Raw genomic sequence first — 17,730 nt, 5'->3', positions numbered from 1 at the left:
GGTTATAAGTTGACCACCAGTTATCAATCCACTACAGTCAGATAACAATCAAAAAAATTAACACTAAAATACTGATACTATTTATTGATAAATTGAGAGATTTTTGCTATCTTTAGGGTGAAGTTGAAAATAAAAAGAGTTCATGTTAGAGCAAATTATTTATATAGTCTGTTTTCCTTCTTCTTTTACAATCTGGAATTGTTGTTATAAATGTCAACCTCCTTATAGAAATGATGAAAGTAACCAAGAGATGAGGGTAAGGTTAAAGACATTCTTTGATGTGGTGGCTCTTCCAGGGAACTGTAGACTAAAGAGAAGAAACTAGTGATGAATCAGGTTGAAAGCAAAGCTCCAGGAAGAGAAAATAGCCCACGGAAAGGCTTTGAAGTTTACGGAGTTTGGCTTGTTTGGGGTCCAAAGAAGGCCAGTGGGCTTTACAAATGGAACGGATGGAAGGATGAAGGGGTAAGAAGGGGCAGGCAAGGGCCAGGCTGTGTAGGGCCTGGAAAGTCAGAGTAAGGAGGTCTCGACTTTATGCCAAGTACAATGGCACCCACAAAAAGGTATCAAAGACAAGAATAATATGAGTTGTGTTTTAAACGGATATTAATGGGCTGTTGGGTAAAAGATGAAAACAAGGAGGTCAGGGAAGAGGCGATTGTAGTTTCATTAGAGATGGAGTGGAGCGGCCAGATTCAGGATATAATTTAAAGTTAACACTGCCAGGATTCACTGACGGATTGGCTATGGGAAAGAGGTGAGTTAATGATAATTCCTAAGGTTTTGACTTGAAGAAGTCAGCGGTGATGGGAATGGTGGGGGCAATGAATCCTTTGATTGAAAGGTGAAAGTTGGAGCAGAAAAGTCTGGAGTGGGCTAGGGTTGCTAATTCCATTACTGAAGCATAAAATAACCAACCTCTCAATCAATATTAAAGAATGTGGATCGGTCAAACAGCAACCTCCTCTTCCGGTATCAGCAGTGCTGGCCATGTGCACAATGAGCTGAATGGCATCAGATCCAGGACCATGTGTTGCCAATATCACGCTTTTATTTCATGGTAATTTATTAATGACACTGTTCACATTTGCACTCGGATGCCTTGCTATCATTAGAACAACTCCTGAATTTATCAACTGAACCCTAAAAGAAAAACCCACTAAAGACTGTGCATTATAAAATAAGCCTGCATATTCTGTTCCCTTTGATACAACCATATACATTTCTTGACACATATAAAGTTTGACATCAGTCACAAAAAGGTAATACTCCACATTTAAAGTAGAGCTGGAAAAAAAAAAAGGCTAAAAATTCCATATTGCATAAAAGAAAGAGTTAGACTGCCACCAGAGTGAAAGGAAATCAATTGGTCGACTTTGGAGACCCATTTCAATCTGTTGTTGACATTGTTTTCTGGTAGTAATTTTCTCAAAATGTTAACAGTATTGAGTTTGCCTATTGATTCTATTATTTTTGACCTTGCATTAGTGTGGTCTAATCTTACATGCCATAAAATTTCCTTTCACAGCTGAAATTATTGTATGACTCTGGAGGAAACCTCCAATCAGGTCAGACACCCCCCTCCCTGGATGTTGATGAGCCTATAAGCGGCAATAATGAGTTGTGTTGACTTCCAATACTCTTTCTTGTTGTTTACATTTTATTAAATGGTTTAAGCAGGGTCATCATATAAATGATCAACATATTGACTGAAACACTCAAGCCTGAATGGATTGAAGGCCACAGACAGCCAACCAGATTGGTCAGCTTGAATGTGAGTCAATAACATAAATATATATTTGGCTACAAAAATCAAAGCCAACTTCATATTCATTATTCTGGAAACTCCATTAAATAAGTAGCTCCAAAGTGTCCCACTAGAACAAACACATTCCACTTACCTGGGAGCACCTCTATTCCAAGTGCAAGTCCAAGCTGAATGAACACAGCAAAATGGAAGCCAGTTGAAGTCTGAATGAGTGAGAGACCAGAAGCTCTTGTATGCTTTTCCCGAGAAAAGAATGCCTTTATTATTGGCTCTGAGTTGAGGAAACTTGGCAGCTATATTTTCAAAGGGCTTTTGAACTGTAGTCACAACAAGCCATTAGCAGCCCCGGCATTTTTCCACCCTACCCCCTCTTGTCTGTAGGAGGTCAAACCACCTGCTCCCCGCACTTCCCACCCCACAACTTTCCTTTGATGCCATAGTTACTCAGTCCCAGGCAATGAAATTTCGGGATTTACTGGCACCATGCTAATGGGTTTGCCCACAAATACTTAGAAGACTATTGCTAGAGAAGTTAATTTGCCCCTTAATGATTTAATTATATGCTACAGCTCTGCTCTAGGAGAATAACAATGTTCTTTGCTTTCCCACATGGCTGGGGCTGTGAATTTTGGAGACTTTTGGAAAAGAATGTGTCATTTGCTGCCCTTTAGAGAGAGGGGAACTGAGTCACTGGGGCAGAGAGGAACATTTTTCCCAAGCCACAAATAACCATTCCCATTCATCTGTAATGAATCTAGGGAGGCCTGTCAGGATGACAATGAAGAACATTATACACTGCTCTGAGTTTTATTTATGTTGTCTTGATTGATTCTGTGAAGTAATTTTAGTCTTGCTTTTCATATAAAGTTCAGAGGGTCACCTGACTTGCCCAATGCAGGCATGGAAAGTGGATGAGCTAGGAGTCCGTTCGACTTCCAATCTCAAATTGTTTTTCACCACCTGAGCCTAGTATTTTTCTATGATTTAAATAAGGGCTGGGGTTCCTTAAATCTCTTGAATAGGAATGGCCGTGGTCACCCTTAGGATTAGAATTGATCTGCAGACTGGACTAAGTCCCTGGATTTGGGACGCACGTTGGTTTCTTTGGAAGCTGACTCTGAGGCAGAAGAGGGGCTCAAATAGTCACTAGAATCAACATCTATAAAAAGAAGCAGAGAAAGCAAGCTTGGGTAGAGACAGGATGAAGGGACGTACAGCTAGATGGAGGTCCGGCTAACCCTTTGGGGGCTCTGGTAGTGGCACTGCCCATCAGAGTCCTGCCCTGGGAAGACACGGGTGGTCTTTCTATCCCCATCTCACAGTAATGTTAAGAGCACATCACTTGAAGACAGGTGGCCTCTTGCAGCTGTGGCAGCCCCTACATTCAAGAACAGACAGTTTGGGATGGACTGCTGACCACACGCCCCTGACCCGGGCAGCCAGGCCTTCCCTGATGGGAGAGCTGAGAGATGCAGCTCGGGGTTCCTAACACCCTGTTTACACATATATCTCCAGAAACTCTCATCACTCAAAACAGACACCAAAGGGGGAGGAAAAGGCTTATAGTGATCTGACCAGGATGTCTAACTCCACCTTTGACCAGCTAGGGCATTGTGGCAGGTTGGTCAAAACTTGAGCTCAGTCCAGTCTGTAAAACAGGGATAATGGCACCACTTTACTGACTTGTGATGAGAAGCAGGACAAGTTCCTGTTAAGGGGACATTGCTACAAACCTCTGGAGAAAGAGCCCTTGCTCTGGGCCACTCTTCAGCCTCCCTACCACACACCTGGTGGTTTTCTCCTCCTGGTCGTGAGCATCCTCTTTCTTCTCAGTGCACCCTGAAACACCCTGAGCTTCCTTGAATCTGCAGCTGGATCACCCCCTGTGGCCCTCAAAGATCCCAGCCCAGGGGGGCCTGGGAATCAGAAGAGGACTCCTCTGACCCTGGCATCCTATCAGCAGGGGTACCATTGTCTCCACCCTGGTAATCAGTGCAGAGGTCTGGTGAGAAACTAACCAGGGCCTCCCACCTTGTCTGGGCTGCAAAAACAGCTAAGCCTGAAGGCTTCTGGGTAGAGATGGAGGCCACAGGTGGTTGGGTGCACCTGCCCGGTGCTTTTGGGTCTTGGATGAGGACAGAAGTGCTTGCGATATTTATTCAGTGCTTCTTCTATGCTGGCCACGGAGTCATCCCTTTTGGATGCATTTCTCAGGTTTTCCTCGTGACAGCACTTTGAAGGAGGTAATATCGCTGGCCATATTTTAGTGAGAGAACAGAGGCTCACAAACCTCTCAAGGCCTCAGAGCAGAAGCAGGACAGTGTGAGGCAGATGGGGAGGTGTGGGCCGTTTAACACAGTCACTGCTGGGGAAGCCGGAAGGCTTTATGTTCTCAGCGCTGACCCCAGTGCAGTGGAACAGGGATCTCTTTCCTCTGCTTTCACTTGTGAGGGTAGGGTCTCATTTCTCTGTCAATCAATTTCTCCTGGGTTTAATTTTACGTTCTTATAGATTAAAATCTCCCCTATTTACTGGCCTTTTCCTTTGGATGACTGTTGGTTTTTTCACGTTTCCTCTCTTCACGCTTGATGTGTCATGGAATAATGGTCAGCTTTTCCCTCATGATATTTAGCAGCTCAGCTGCACGTCAATTTCACATAAGGCAATCACTGAGTATAAATTTCTATAGTCAGATTCTCCCAGGTTGAAAAGTCCCAGCTCTCCTACTTATAAGCCACATGCCATGACCTTAGTCATGGTTTTAAAAGTACCGCTTAAAACTTCCCAACTGTAAAGGGGCATAGAGCTCCTTATCTCATGGGATTATGAAGTGAGGTGATGAATTCAAATGCCTGCTATGTAGTAAGTGCTCAAGAAATTTTTCTTGTTTCTATTAAACAGTTGTCTGTGAAGAGTGAAGGGACAGATTGGAGGTTGCCTGTAATTACGCAGCAGGATGGGTTCTTGTTTGTCTGGTTTTCTTCCTCAGATAGGGAGAAGCACAGCTGCTGCTATGCTGCCTCTAGAAGGATGTTTGAGGTGAAATGCTGCGTTGACGTGAGGCAGCAGGGCTGGGGGAGAGCTGAACAATTCTCAAGTCTTCACACACATCAGGATGACTTATTTCTCAATGGAAGCAGAGAGACTTCCTTCCTCAGTGGCAGAGACACCCAGTGATAAACCAAGCTCCTTCTTTGAAGATTTCCCAGCCTATTTGTCCCTAGAGGAGTGCGCCTGGGGGAGATTTACTGTTGGAAGCTTTTAGCCTCGAGCTTAATTTCTAAAAGTATGTATTTCCCTAGAAACAGAGTAGCTCTGTTTGAAAGTCACGGGTGCCCCCAAGCTCTGCTTGCAAGATTACCTCAAGTTTCATTTAATACCAGCCTCAGACCTGGAGGCGGATTATTTATTCTATCTTCTGAAAACATTTTTTTTTCTCTTCCACTTCCCATTTCAGTCTCCGCCATCCTACGGACAGGGATGTGCATTCCAAGAGAGGAAGAAGGACCAGAGGAGGCACTGAACACAAGTGCTCCGTGGGCGTGGTTTCTTCCCTTTCATTAATATGTAGGGACATTTAAATCAGGGGGATCACCTTGCCAGAAACCAGGCTCAGTCTCCTCTACCGCATCAGTTTCTCCATGTCCAACTCTGAGGCCAGGAGCAGAGTGGCCTTCGCGAATGGTCTAAGAACTTCTGAGAATACTGAAATCCAAGGATGCACAAATCCCTCATATAAAATGTCATAGTATTTGCATGTGACCTGAATACATCCTCCCGGATACTTTTAGTCATGTCTAAAACTTACAAAACCTAATACAATGTGCTAAATGCTATACAAGTAATTGTTATACTATCTATCTATCTATCTATCATCTGTCTATCTATCTTCTATCTATTCGTCTATTTTTTTATGGTACTGGGAATTGAATCCAGGACCTTCACACTAAACAATACCCTCCGCTTCTCCTCTGCTGTTTTATTATTTTTGGGTGGGCTTTTGCTACATTTCCCAGTTTGGGCTTGAACTTGGAATCTTCTTACCTCAACTTCCCAGAGTGCTGGGATTACAGGTGCGAACCACCATGCACAGCTTATGCTATATTTCTTACTGTACTTTTTAGGAAATAGTGACAAAACAAAGTCTGCACATGTTCCTTACAGGTGCAATTTTTTTTTCCAAGTATTTCCACTCTGTAGTTGGTAGAATTCATGGGTGGAGACCCCTCAGGTGCAGAAACCCACCTGTAGTTTATGTAGAAGGCAAAGCCAAAAATCACCAAGAGAGGCATTGAACAGTGATACGAAGATGGAAAAGCAGCAGGTCAGCAGCGTGTTACCAAGCCTGTACCCACTTTGGGTTATCTTAGCTTCCTCCTGCTGGGCACTCTGGGGGACGGTGTAGAATAGGCCCCCAACATGAGCCATGAGAGAGGCGAGAGAGCTGTGATGTTTATACCCAGATCTGCATTAGGTGCTGGTTGAGGGACATTCCTTGGAGACACTGATTCCCTGGCACTTCAGGTCCCTGGTAGACAGACAGGGTGGGCTTGGAGGTCAGACAGAGGCCAGAGGCAGAGAACACCAGGGTGTAGCCCCATGGAATGGCAAGGCCTCAGCAGAAGTGGGTCGGCACCAATGACAGTGCCTGCATGTTCTCTCCATGGGCTGTAACTTGTTTTTGGGCTCAGTTTGACATTGAGGTGACAGCACAAGTTTTTGATACCCAATTCTACCTGAGGATTGTTAGAATTTCGTGAGGGAGTCAAGGGAGCTGGACAAGTAAAACCATTTCAAGCCAGTGGGTGGAGTATTATATAATGAGGTATTTAGCAGTCAGTGCATAATTTTGATATGCATATGATGTGCCACGTGTACCCTGAACACTCATCTAAATTATCTGATGCTCTCCAGAAGCTTACAAGATGGGTACTTTTGTTTTCTCTTTCAAAGATAAAGAAAGAGGGCTGAGGAGATAGCTTAGGGGCACAGTGCCTGCTTGGCAAGTGCAAGGTTCTGAGTTTGATCCCTGGTACTAAAAGAAACCCCAAAAAAAGAAGAGAAAGAGAAAGAGGAATAGGGACGTTCAGGTAGTCAGTTGGTCAGTGAGCTGAATATAGACTCTTTGGCTGTCCTTGTCTACTGCACTGGAAATCAGGTCTTAACATTGCACTATTGCCATTCCAAACTGGATCCTCCCTTGTTTGGGGGCTGTCCTGTGCATTCTAGGATGCTTTACAGCATCTGTGGCTTCTACGCACTGGAAGAAGCCAACAGTACCTTCTCCACATCCTCATCCCTCTCCACACGCCTCTATCTGTCTCCAGCCTTTATCATTGCCCATTGGACATGGCGCGTCCACTGCCACTGAGGACCACTGCAGTCTACTCTAAAGCACTTTCAGGGTAAAGTCTTCATGGAATGGAGATGAACATTCCTTCTTTTTCTCTTGTTAAGTCTGTCTTTCTGCAAAATAAGGAGAAAAGTAAATATTTTGGAGCTGATCGAGTCTGTAGGTTCATGGCCTAGTAGCTTCTAGTACAGAGAACATGGAACTAAGGATCAGGCTATTGAAAGCTCAAGCTAAGGTTTTGGCCATCTGAGCTGTGAATTGGACATTCTTGCTCACTGTGCTGGCTATATGCGCTTCTAACAGGCTGGCTCTGTGGTCGTTTATTTTAATATTGTCTTGCAACTTGGTTAACTGGGAAATTAGTGAACAGATCATCAGATGAGAAAGGAGACGGAGTTCACATGGAACTGTTTGTTGCATTGTTTTTCATTTGCCTTGGGCTATTTTATTTGTGATTATTCAGAGTTCCATTTTGACATCCTCACCCAAGTAAATAAGTCCCTTCTCTTCCTGTTGAAAGCCTTGAGATTCTAAGCTTTATTTCCCAAATCCTCTAAACCCTATTGTATCCGTGTAGCTTCTTGGCACTGATCAAGTTTGAAAATTGAACCTTGAGAACTTGGGGTATTCTGTTCATGGACAATACTCATCACTTTGATAGTAAACTGTCCTTATTTGTCTCCTCCTTTTTTGCCAGCATGCTTTAATTCAGCCTCCTTCAACTTTTTCTTTGTGTTTTAGTCTCTGTGATCATTCAAATTTCATTTCAGTGTTGAAAGTGTGAGAATTCGTTTTTTAATTGGTCATGAATCATGATGCAATCATTGTAACAAAGCATTTCCATATGCCTTTGTGTAACTATTAAATAGTACTTCGTTAATTTGCCTGTGGAGCCTGTGACAGTGCTTTTGATAATCACTGCCCATGCTCATGAAAATAGTCAACCTGATGTTTCAGGTTCAGTTTGGGCGCTATTGGTATGATGTGAAATGCCACCCTGGTCAAGGGTCAGATGGAACTGACCAGTTTCTTCATTATGGCCAGTTGTGTGAGGTTGGATGAGTGTGGCAGACAAGACGAGGTCCCCCAGCAGCTCCCCATGTCCTAATCCTTGAAATCGATGAGCATGTTCCCTAACCTGGCAAAAGGTGGTTTGTGACTATGTCTGAGTTAAGGAGGTAGAAAATTATCTGTTTGGGCCCAATGTCATCACAGGGTCACAGAGAGATTAGGAGATACTGTGTCTGAGAATGTACAGCAGTGAAAATGAAAGAAAGACTGCTCCCCACCATTGCCAAGGAGGACACACAGCCTCTAGAAGATGGAAAATATAAGGAAAGGGACTTTTCCCTAGAAGGGATGCATCCCCAACGACAATTTGATTCTAGATCCATCTTTCCAGAATGGGAACAAGTGAATTTGCTTTATTTATGCCATTAAGTGTATCCTGGTTTGTTGCATCAACAAGTAGAAACTAATACAGTAAGTCACGCAGTCACCCTAAATCATTGCTCGTGTACAAAATGGAATAATAACCACAATTACTCTCTTAGGCTATTGTGAAGTGGAGGAAGAGAGTTCCTTGGCATGAAGGTGCCAAAATAGTGATGAGTTTTTAATTTTGCTATACAGTAGCAGGTCCAATGTCCTGTTTATGAATAATATAAAATATCTATCACTAGCCAGGTAGAGAGTTGCATATCTCTAACTCAAGTACTCTGAAGGCTGAGGCAGGGAGATCACAAGTTCATGACCAGCCTGAGCAACTCAGTGACTTAGAAAGACCCTATCTCTTAATAAAAAATGAAAAAGGCTCTGGGTTCAATTCCTAGTAACCCCCCCCCACACAAATTCATCAGTGATGGTTAATTTGAATGTGCTCAGTTACTTGGGAAGAAAACAAATGTAAGTGGTGCTGTGCAGGTATTTGTGGATGTGATAAACACTGAGAATCAGTTGACTTTCAATAAAACAGAGGACTCCCCAACACACGACCGGTCCTTAGCCAATCATTTGAAGGCTTTAAGAGTGATACTGAAGTTGGAAAGGAACTTTCACAGATGCTATTCTGTGTCAAAACAGGAACATACAGCCTTGCCCAAGTTTCCTGCGTGCTAGCTTACTCCACAGATTCAGACTCAAGACTGGCATGAGCTCCAAGGACTTTCCAGTCGGCCAGGCTGCTCTACAGAACTTGGACTTGCCAGCCCTCAACTGTAGGAGCAAATTCTTTAGCGTGAGCCTCTTCCTTGTCTCAGTATCCCATTGGTTCTGTCTTTCTGGTGAACCCTGACTGATACGATTTCCAAACTGTATGTAACATATCCAAAGACTTCAGAGCTTAGAAAAACAAGAGCTGGTAGTGGCAAGCACATGATATCAAACCTGTTTATCTGGCTGAGGACTTTGTATTTCCCAGTGACGTTTAAAGAGGCTGCACCTCAGTACTTTTCTTCACCCTTATACCAGAAACGTGTAATTAGGTTACGGTAATAACAATCACTTCAAACAAAATATACTGGCAAAAGAACTGGGGTGGTTCTGTGATGTTCTTTATTGTGGTGATTGACCTTGAATTTACTAAACAAGCAGAGTTGATATTCAGCAAGGATGACTGGCATGGCTATTTTAATTCACTCCTTCAGTCACTCGCTTGTTTTCCAATTTCCTCGGAATGCCACTGCCCTGTCCTGGTCACCCAAGGTCTTACCTTGGACATTTTAGTGATCAAGCATCTAAGACATTAAGGTCTACACAGATGAGTGAGTATCTGTTTGATTGGGTGGTGCCATGCTGTTGTCAGATAAGTTCTTTGTTATTTTGGTTTATTCCTATCTAAAAGTAATATACAATAAACAAAGCAATATGTATAATATTAGCAATGTTACCAAGGTAAAGGAAAAAGTAGGAGAAAAAAATCTTTATATTTCATTCCTTTTCTTGGCCAAAATTTTAAATCTCAATGTTTTTGTTTGTTTTTATTAAGACACAGTCTCACTATGTAGTCTAGGCTGGTCTCCAACTCACTATGTAGCCCAGGCCATTCTCAAACTCACAGCAATCCTTCTGCCTCAGTCTCCCAAGTGCTGTGATTACAGGCATGTGCCACCACGTGCAGTTTAAATCTTCATTTTTAAAACCACTCTTCTTAGAATTGATGTATTATGTCTCTTGTTTACTGTTTCCTTTATCAGACAAGAGATACAAGTGACTATTTTAAATTGGACAAATATTTAGATTTTCTCCTCTGACTATAACTCCCAGTGTCTCACTTGCTGATTCACATTTAATTCTGCTCTATAAATTATCTTGCTATTGGCTTTGGAAGAAAAGACCAACTCATTCATACTGCGGGACTTCCCTTACCCAATTTCATAGAGGAATTCATTTGCCAAACATGAGGATTTGATCAATAAACAACTTGCAATCCCAAGGAGGCCTTTAAAGGGATTTGGATTGTCAGACACTGACTCAGGATTTGTTCTAGTAGTTGTTAAAAATTACATGAAGGTAGGTTTCTTTTTTAACCTCAATCAAATAGTCAGTAGTAGCAGATGAGAAGAGTTGGACCTGTTATTGATTAGTTGTTATACAAGCGCTTCCAAAGGAAGTTAATCAGCGAGGTGTTGACAATATCAGCAATGTCTTGCATTTGTCTTGGAAATTATTGCTTAGAATTGCAGAGTTACTGCTACACCATTCCTTTCCTTTAGGAAACAATAGAGGTGGGTTCATTTATTCTACATCAAATTGTCTAAGAGCCTATGGCCCATTCTGGTCCAAAACAAAGTGTTACGACACAGACTGAAAGCTCATCTAGGCTAGGAAAGAGAAGTCCTTCTGTAACACACTTGCAAACCAATCTTCCTGCTGGGAAAGCCCACATCCACTTTGTTAACTTCAGTTCTCAGCACCTAGCACAGTCGTGGTCCAGAGTATTTTTCAGTACAGAAGATTTCAATGTAGGCCAAGATTATGTCCTAGAAAAATATAGAAAGGCTATAAATTAGTTACATTACAGGAAAATGCAGTTCATAATAAGGAAAAAAAAATCAATTACCGATGGTTATATTTTAGTCCTCAATACATAGAAATTACCTATGAAAAAAATACAATTCATAATGAAAGAATATACACATGGGAATTCTTTTCATAGGACTTTAATATAAGATAAAAGATTAGGCCATTCTCCAAGTTTGAGTATGTAGCACATATAAGTAAGTCTGTTATCACTGCCCTATGCATGTTAAATACCGTAATACTTAGGAAAATTACATCAGTAACAAAATATTTATATATGATCAGTCTTCCTTCAAAAGATGTGCCCTGTGCCCTTGGATAGGGGCATTATAGAAGCCATGAAGCTCTTGCTCCCAAGGCAGAAATGGTGCAAGGGAGTTCTTGAGAAGGGCACGGACAGCAGAGTTCTTTGTACTCATGTAGCTTCTGATGCCAAAGACAGGTTCCTTCTCACTTTTCCTCACTGTCCCATGCTCTGCACATCACCTGTGTGACCCATAATTCAACTGAGTTTGGATACTATCTACCTGGAGTCGGTGTCAGAGCCCCCAAGTTAAGGGATCTTGATTTAGATGCCAAACAAAAGTCTTAGGCCACCCATATACAAACCATTTATAATTGAGGATTCAAACACTTTCTCCTTCAGGCTTTGCTCACTGAACTGAGAAAGCCAAGTTACTTCCTTTTACTTGTTTATAGAAAAAGAGAAAAATGAGCAGTCAGTTGTACAGACACGCGGGGCACAGTCCTGAAGGCCTCCATGCTCAGAGCATCTATCTCCTTGGCACTGAGGTGCACCACGTTCCTGGCAAGTGGATATGTTTGTGAACCCAGGAGCTCACTAAATCTGCTCATTTAGGTATATTTTGCAATGCAGATTTCACCATGTATGCAGGATTAATTAATGTATTATTAGCCCTTTCCCTGCCCCTTGTGGTTGGGGTGGGGCTGTCAGTCCCAAGCTTCTAATCAAGGTTTGCTCTTTCTAGTCCCCACTTCCCATCCTAAAGCTACCCAGGGGGCCACTGGCAGTTACTTCCTTTTTTTTTTTTTAAAGAAGGGAAAGGTTTATTTACTTTTAAAAATTTATTTTAAAAATAAAGAAAGGAAAACATTAACAAACAAAAAACCTTTTACAAAATAGTATAAGAACAATACAAGCAATACAGAGTTACAGACAAAGTGGAAGGAAATTAACAATGGTTGTTGTTTTACCTATTGATATCTTCAAAGAAGTTTCTCAGGAAAACAGAGACATGCAAGATGGATCAAATAATTAATCATTAACTATTCCTTTCAGTAAAGCAATAGAAGTCAGTAGTACAACTGTTAGCTATCCTGTATATACATACATACATAATTTCCCATTCTTTCTTTTCTCTTTTCCCTCACCCCAGTTGCTCTTTACATTTGAGCATTTTCCTTTTGTTTCACAATGTCTGTCATACCTCCTAATTTTTATTCACTCTTTCAGTTACTTCTTAATAGCAGACGATGCACTGATCACCTCTGTCACTCAGGAAATCACAAGAGGTTTTCCAGGAGCTGGGACAAAGACCAGTATCTTCCTTTGGCACCACAGTGGCAGAGAGAAGAGAGTGGGTGGAAACTCACAGCTGGCCACCTCAAACCTATGTGCACATTTGGGAAGAGAGGTGAGAAGGCCAGAGCAATGGCAGCCTCTTGTTGCTTCCTCAGTACTCTGCAGGGCAGTGAAGAGGATAAAATAGAAACTGTATTCCACTACAAATCTTGACCTTTGGTCTTTTAAGGTAGCCTTCCTTCCCTCGCTCTAGCGAAAGATAGCATGCACCAAACACGTGAAATGTGGCTGATATCGTAAGTTCTATAAGTACAGAAGAACATAAAAATAAGCAATATTGAATGTGGGTTTCCAGTATGCACTTCCCTTATTACCAAGGAAATGATAATTTTCCAATTCATCCTCACAAGCGCACCTTCTTGGACTTCTCCTCTATGTTATTTCTACTTCTGGTTTTGAAAATTAGTTCATTCTTTTTCTTACTCCCTCCCTTATTTTTTTCCAGCACTCCTTCCCTTTGCCTCCTCTGTGACCCTTCAGGCTTTAGTGTCACACTATTGTTCTCGAACATACTAATTAGTTAATTACTCCTGAAACTTCCAACGTTTGTTAGGTGCCCCAAACACCTTGCTTCTGGCCACCTCACTCCAGGTGCTGCTCTGCCCTGTGCAGACCACAGGGAGGAAGAATCAGAGCCATTCAGAGTAAGGAGTAAGGATGACTGGACTTTAAAAATCCAATGGAAACAGGACTATTTTAACCCTAGGGGCCTTGTTTTCTAAGGACAAAATATTAACATTTTCTATTGCAAATTAAAAATGAATCCTTGGGTAAGGGCTATCTAACTTACAAAACAAAGATCAAAGTCTCCAAAGAAACATCAACATTTTAAATAAAATTTCTAGGCTTTGAAGATGAACACTAAAAGGCACACTGTAAGCATGAATGAATATGTACAGCAGATATGATACATAGAGTATATTTACTACTGAAATGTTCTTCCACACTCATTTTTAACAGCACAACCTTTGAGCGGTAGACAAAAGACCAACTTCTTCATTCACACAAGGAGAAATAAAATTGGCTAACAAACATTTGAAAGCATTCAACTCAAATAAGAACAAAATTCATATATATGTCTGTTTATTCTATAAACAAATACAGTACAACTTTGGAAAACCCAGTGCTGGCAAAGTTCTGGTCAGAAGGGCCAGGTATGGACAATTTCTATTTCTCACCAGCTCCTGGACATGGAATTGACTAATTGTTTCATCTCTCTCCTGATTTAGTCCCTTTGTGACTAGTTTGTCAGTCTCAATTTCTGGGCCTTTGTGTGTAATTTATCTTTCACCTGCTTTCCCTTTGGACCTCTGCTTTCTAAGCTAGGAAACTGCCCACGAAGTGGCCAACTTGTCCTAGTTTGTCTGGCATTTTTCTAGTTTTAACATGGAAAGTACCGAGGAAAACTCTTCAGTCCTGCATAGACTGGGGCAGAACTTCACCTTTCTACCATGTGAAAAGATACCCTGTCCCTAGTGTTCTCATTTGTGAGTGCTGCTGTAACAAAGAATCCCAAATAGTGATTTAAAGCAAAAATTCAATTCCGTCACAGTGTGGAAGCTGGGGGTGTGAAGTGGAGGGCTCAACAGGGACAAATTGAAGGCTTAGAAAAGATTTCCATTGCCTATTCAGGCTTTTTTTTCCAAGGCCAACAATCCTTTTCTAGGCAGACACTTCGCTCGTATCTTTGGCTACGTTGTCACAATACCATTTTCTTCCTCTGCATCTTCACATAGTCTTTTCTCTCTCCTATATTTGCATCCACATTTCTCCTTTTCATAATGATAGTGGGCATGTTGGACTAGGGCCTATCCTAATGACCTCATTTAACTTTGTTAAACGAGTATAGACTATGTCCAAATAAAGTCATACTCAGAGGAGCCAGGGTTAGGACTTACATACATCTTTTCTGGAGAAAACACGTCAACCCAGAATTCCTAGTCTTACATTCATTGCTTGCTGTACAACAAACTCTTTAGCATAAGTCATGGAAGGCTGTAAGTGCAGGACTGAGATGTCTCTACTTCATCCACAAGGCATGTGGATGAGTCACTCATGGAATATGAATAAAGGCGTGACAAGCTGTTAGCGTCATTTTAATAACATTTACATGGAAATAGCAGCTATGATGGACTGGATCATGGTGAAAGTAGGTTATTAAGACTGAGAAATTTCCTGGGCTTAGTGCCTGGCTACAGTCCCCACTTCCTGTTGCACCCAGCATTTGGGTCAGGACATATCGCACATCTCTGCACTTGAGAAAGGTGTGTAAAACCAAGGTGGTGTGCAGACATCCTCACAAGTGATCAGAGTACCATCCCCGCTGCTCTGCTGGTTAGGGTCTCCTTGGGGCTCTTCTCTTGTGGAAGACTTCTTTATCAAAGTAGAGACAAGCACTCCATTTCTTACTTATGTCCTCATTATTGTCCACACACTGCTTTCTTCATGCTGTCTTGGAGCTTTCCATTTCATCACTGCTTTCTCTCTCCTACAAAACCCTCTTCAGTGCGTATACTCAAATTCATGGTCAGTCTGGGCCATGCCTGACCTTAAATTTGGACACATTTTCTTCTTGCCTTCTTGATCTTTGTGGCCATATTACATTCTCATTGAGTGGTCCTTTCTGACTTTGATCTTGGCACCTTGCTTTGATCACAAGATCAAAACTCCTGATAAAAGCCAATCACCTGAAAGTGGGTAACAACACTTGTCATGGATTCTGGCCATTCTTCACTGCCAACTTGACTCTGAGTTTAAACTTGTGAAGGAGTTTCATTACCTGGACCCTTGAAACACATCAGTGAAGAACCCATTAGAGTACCGACAAGAGAGGATTGGAATACCCAGGACCCGGGGTTTCAGCATTTCAGCCAAATCCGTAGCCCTCAGAGAATCTGTCCTATTCTGTAATTTATAGGATTTTAGCTGTAGGCACCTGTCCTCTGATCCTAGCCTGTTGGACAAGGAGTGGGTGCCCAGTCAGCCCTGGTCAGATAGAGTAGTCCTCCCCCTTAAATTTATAGTGAGTAGAGTGCATTCGTTAACTGGAATGAAGTTTAACCTGGAGATTCACATGTACTCAGAATCTGAAGCTACCTTCTTGGAATATCCTTGATGTGCTCCCTGCAAGGGTGTTGAGCACAGGATTCCATCTCCAAGGAATGAAGAAAAGACGTGCATACTCACTCACTTACCAATGAATGAGAAGCAACCAGACTACTAGCCTGGGTTCTAGGTTTTAAGATTATGATAGGGAAGTGGACTCATCTACCACCGTTTGCTTTAGAAAGGTGGAAGATGGATGATAAATAAATAATACTACCTGTTATAGGGTGCGGATAAGAGAATAAAGATTCAGAGGACAGTATGTATGGGGAGGTTACTGTTTTAGGTAGGATAGCAGTGGAAAGCATCTCTAAGAAAGAATTGTTTGGACAGGGGCTTCAATGAGAGGACACATAGGCACACAGCAAGCAGAGAGAACAGGGGAGGTATGATGTATATAAGATGGCAGGAAGGTTGGCGTGGCTAGAGGAAATGGGAAGAGGTAGCAAGTTATCAGGTCTGGACATAGGCAGCAGACTGATCGGGAGGCTCCTGTGATCGGGTAAGGACTTGAGATTTCATTCTAAGCATGACGGAAAAGTATCAAAAACCATGAGCAGGATTATGTTTATAGAGATCACTCCCCATGCTATGTGGAAGACAAATGCTGTTGAGAGATGTGAGGAGGAGGGAAAGAAAGAGATTGACCCCTTGTGCAATACCTGTAAGTCCTAGTGTCACCTCTCTGTTTTCTTTGGTCTGAGAAATTCTTGTACATATTTGGGATATCTACTTTATTGGCCAAATTAAATATATTTATGTATTTTTGCAACCAAATTTTCCTCTGATTAGGGCAGGTTTTAAGGGTTTAAAATATAGCACAAGTAATATACAAGAGGGAAAAAGAAAGCTATGAAACATCCCAGGGTGATACATCCATAGGACCTAATTATCAATTGTTTTTAACCATGGGTGATGAAAATATACTTCACTCTATGGAAAGACTTATTCTACAGTAATTCTCAGCTAAACATGCTTTTGACTTCCAGGGAACTTGTGGCCATGTCTGGAGACATTTGTTTTTGTTGTTTTGCCTGGGAGGCTGCTACTGGCATCTACTGGGTAGAAGCCAGGGAGGCTGTTTAACATTCTGCAATGCACTGGACAGTTCCCCAACACAAGGGATTTTTTAGCAACAAATAACAATAGTGCTGAGATTAAGAAACACTGCTGTAAAGTATTGTAGAAGCAAACAGAATGTGCTAGAACACAAGCATTATTATTTACCAGGAGGGCTTCCTGGACCTTCAAGATATCTCCTCTAAGTAGCAGGAAGGGGAAAGGATAACGAATGATACACTTTGCATTCCAGATAAAGGGCTCTCCACGTGAGTCAGCTGTTGCAGCCCCCACTCTCTGACCCTCATGCTATCATGAGGCAGCTGTATATACCATATCCAGCTCAATGAGGGGACCTGCTCAGATGCAGATAATACATTTGGAGTATGAACTTCTTGTAAATACACCATTTTCTAGTTCTTGATCCTTGCTACACACTTTTTCAAGATAAGCAAATATTGCCAAATTACTGTCAGTGGTTTTTCAAGAAGATATGTGTAAACAAAAAGCAAACAGATTGGTGCCCAGCATTAATCATTAATCTTCATAAATAAGTGGAAGAGAAATTCTTTGCAGAACTAATTCTATCATCAACTAATTTAAGCAACTAACTTAAGCATTTTCCCCTTCTTTTATCAAAACCTTAATGTCCTTGTGAACTCAATTAAGTAAACAAATGTTTGTTGAGTTGAATTGAATTGCAATTAAATTCATTTTGTTTCTTGGTAAAGAAGAGGGTGAGGGGGAGGAAGGGAGAGAGAGCAAGAAAGGGAGAGGGAGAGAAGAAAAGAGAGAGAAAGAGAGAGGGGGGAGGCAGAGAGA

The sequence above is a fragment of the Chinchilla lanigera genome, unplaced genomic scaffold (genome assembly GCF_000276665.1).
Source record: "Chinchilla lanigera isolate Chin_1 unplaced genomic scaffold, ChiLan1.0 scaffold00044, whole genome shotgun sequence".
In the NCBI taxonomy this organism is placed as follows: Eukaryota; Metazoa; Chordata; class Mammalia; order Rodentia; family Chinchillidae; genus Chinchilla; species Chinchilla lanigera.
This window is presented reverse-complemented; position numbering follows the sequence as displayed.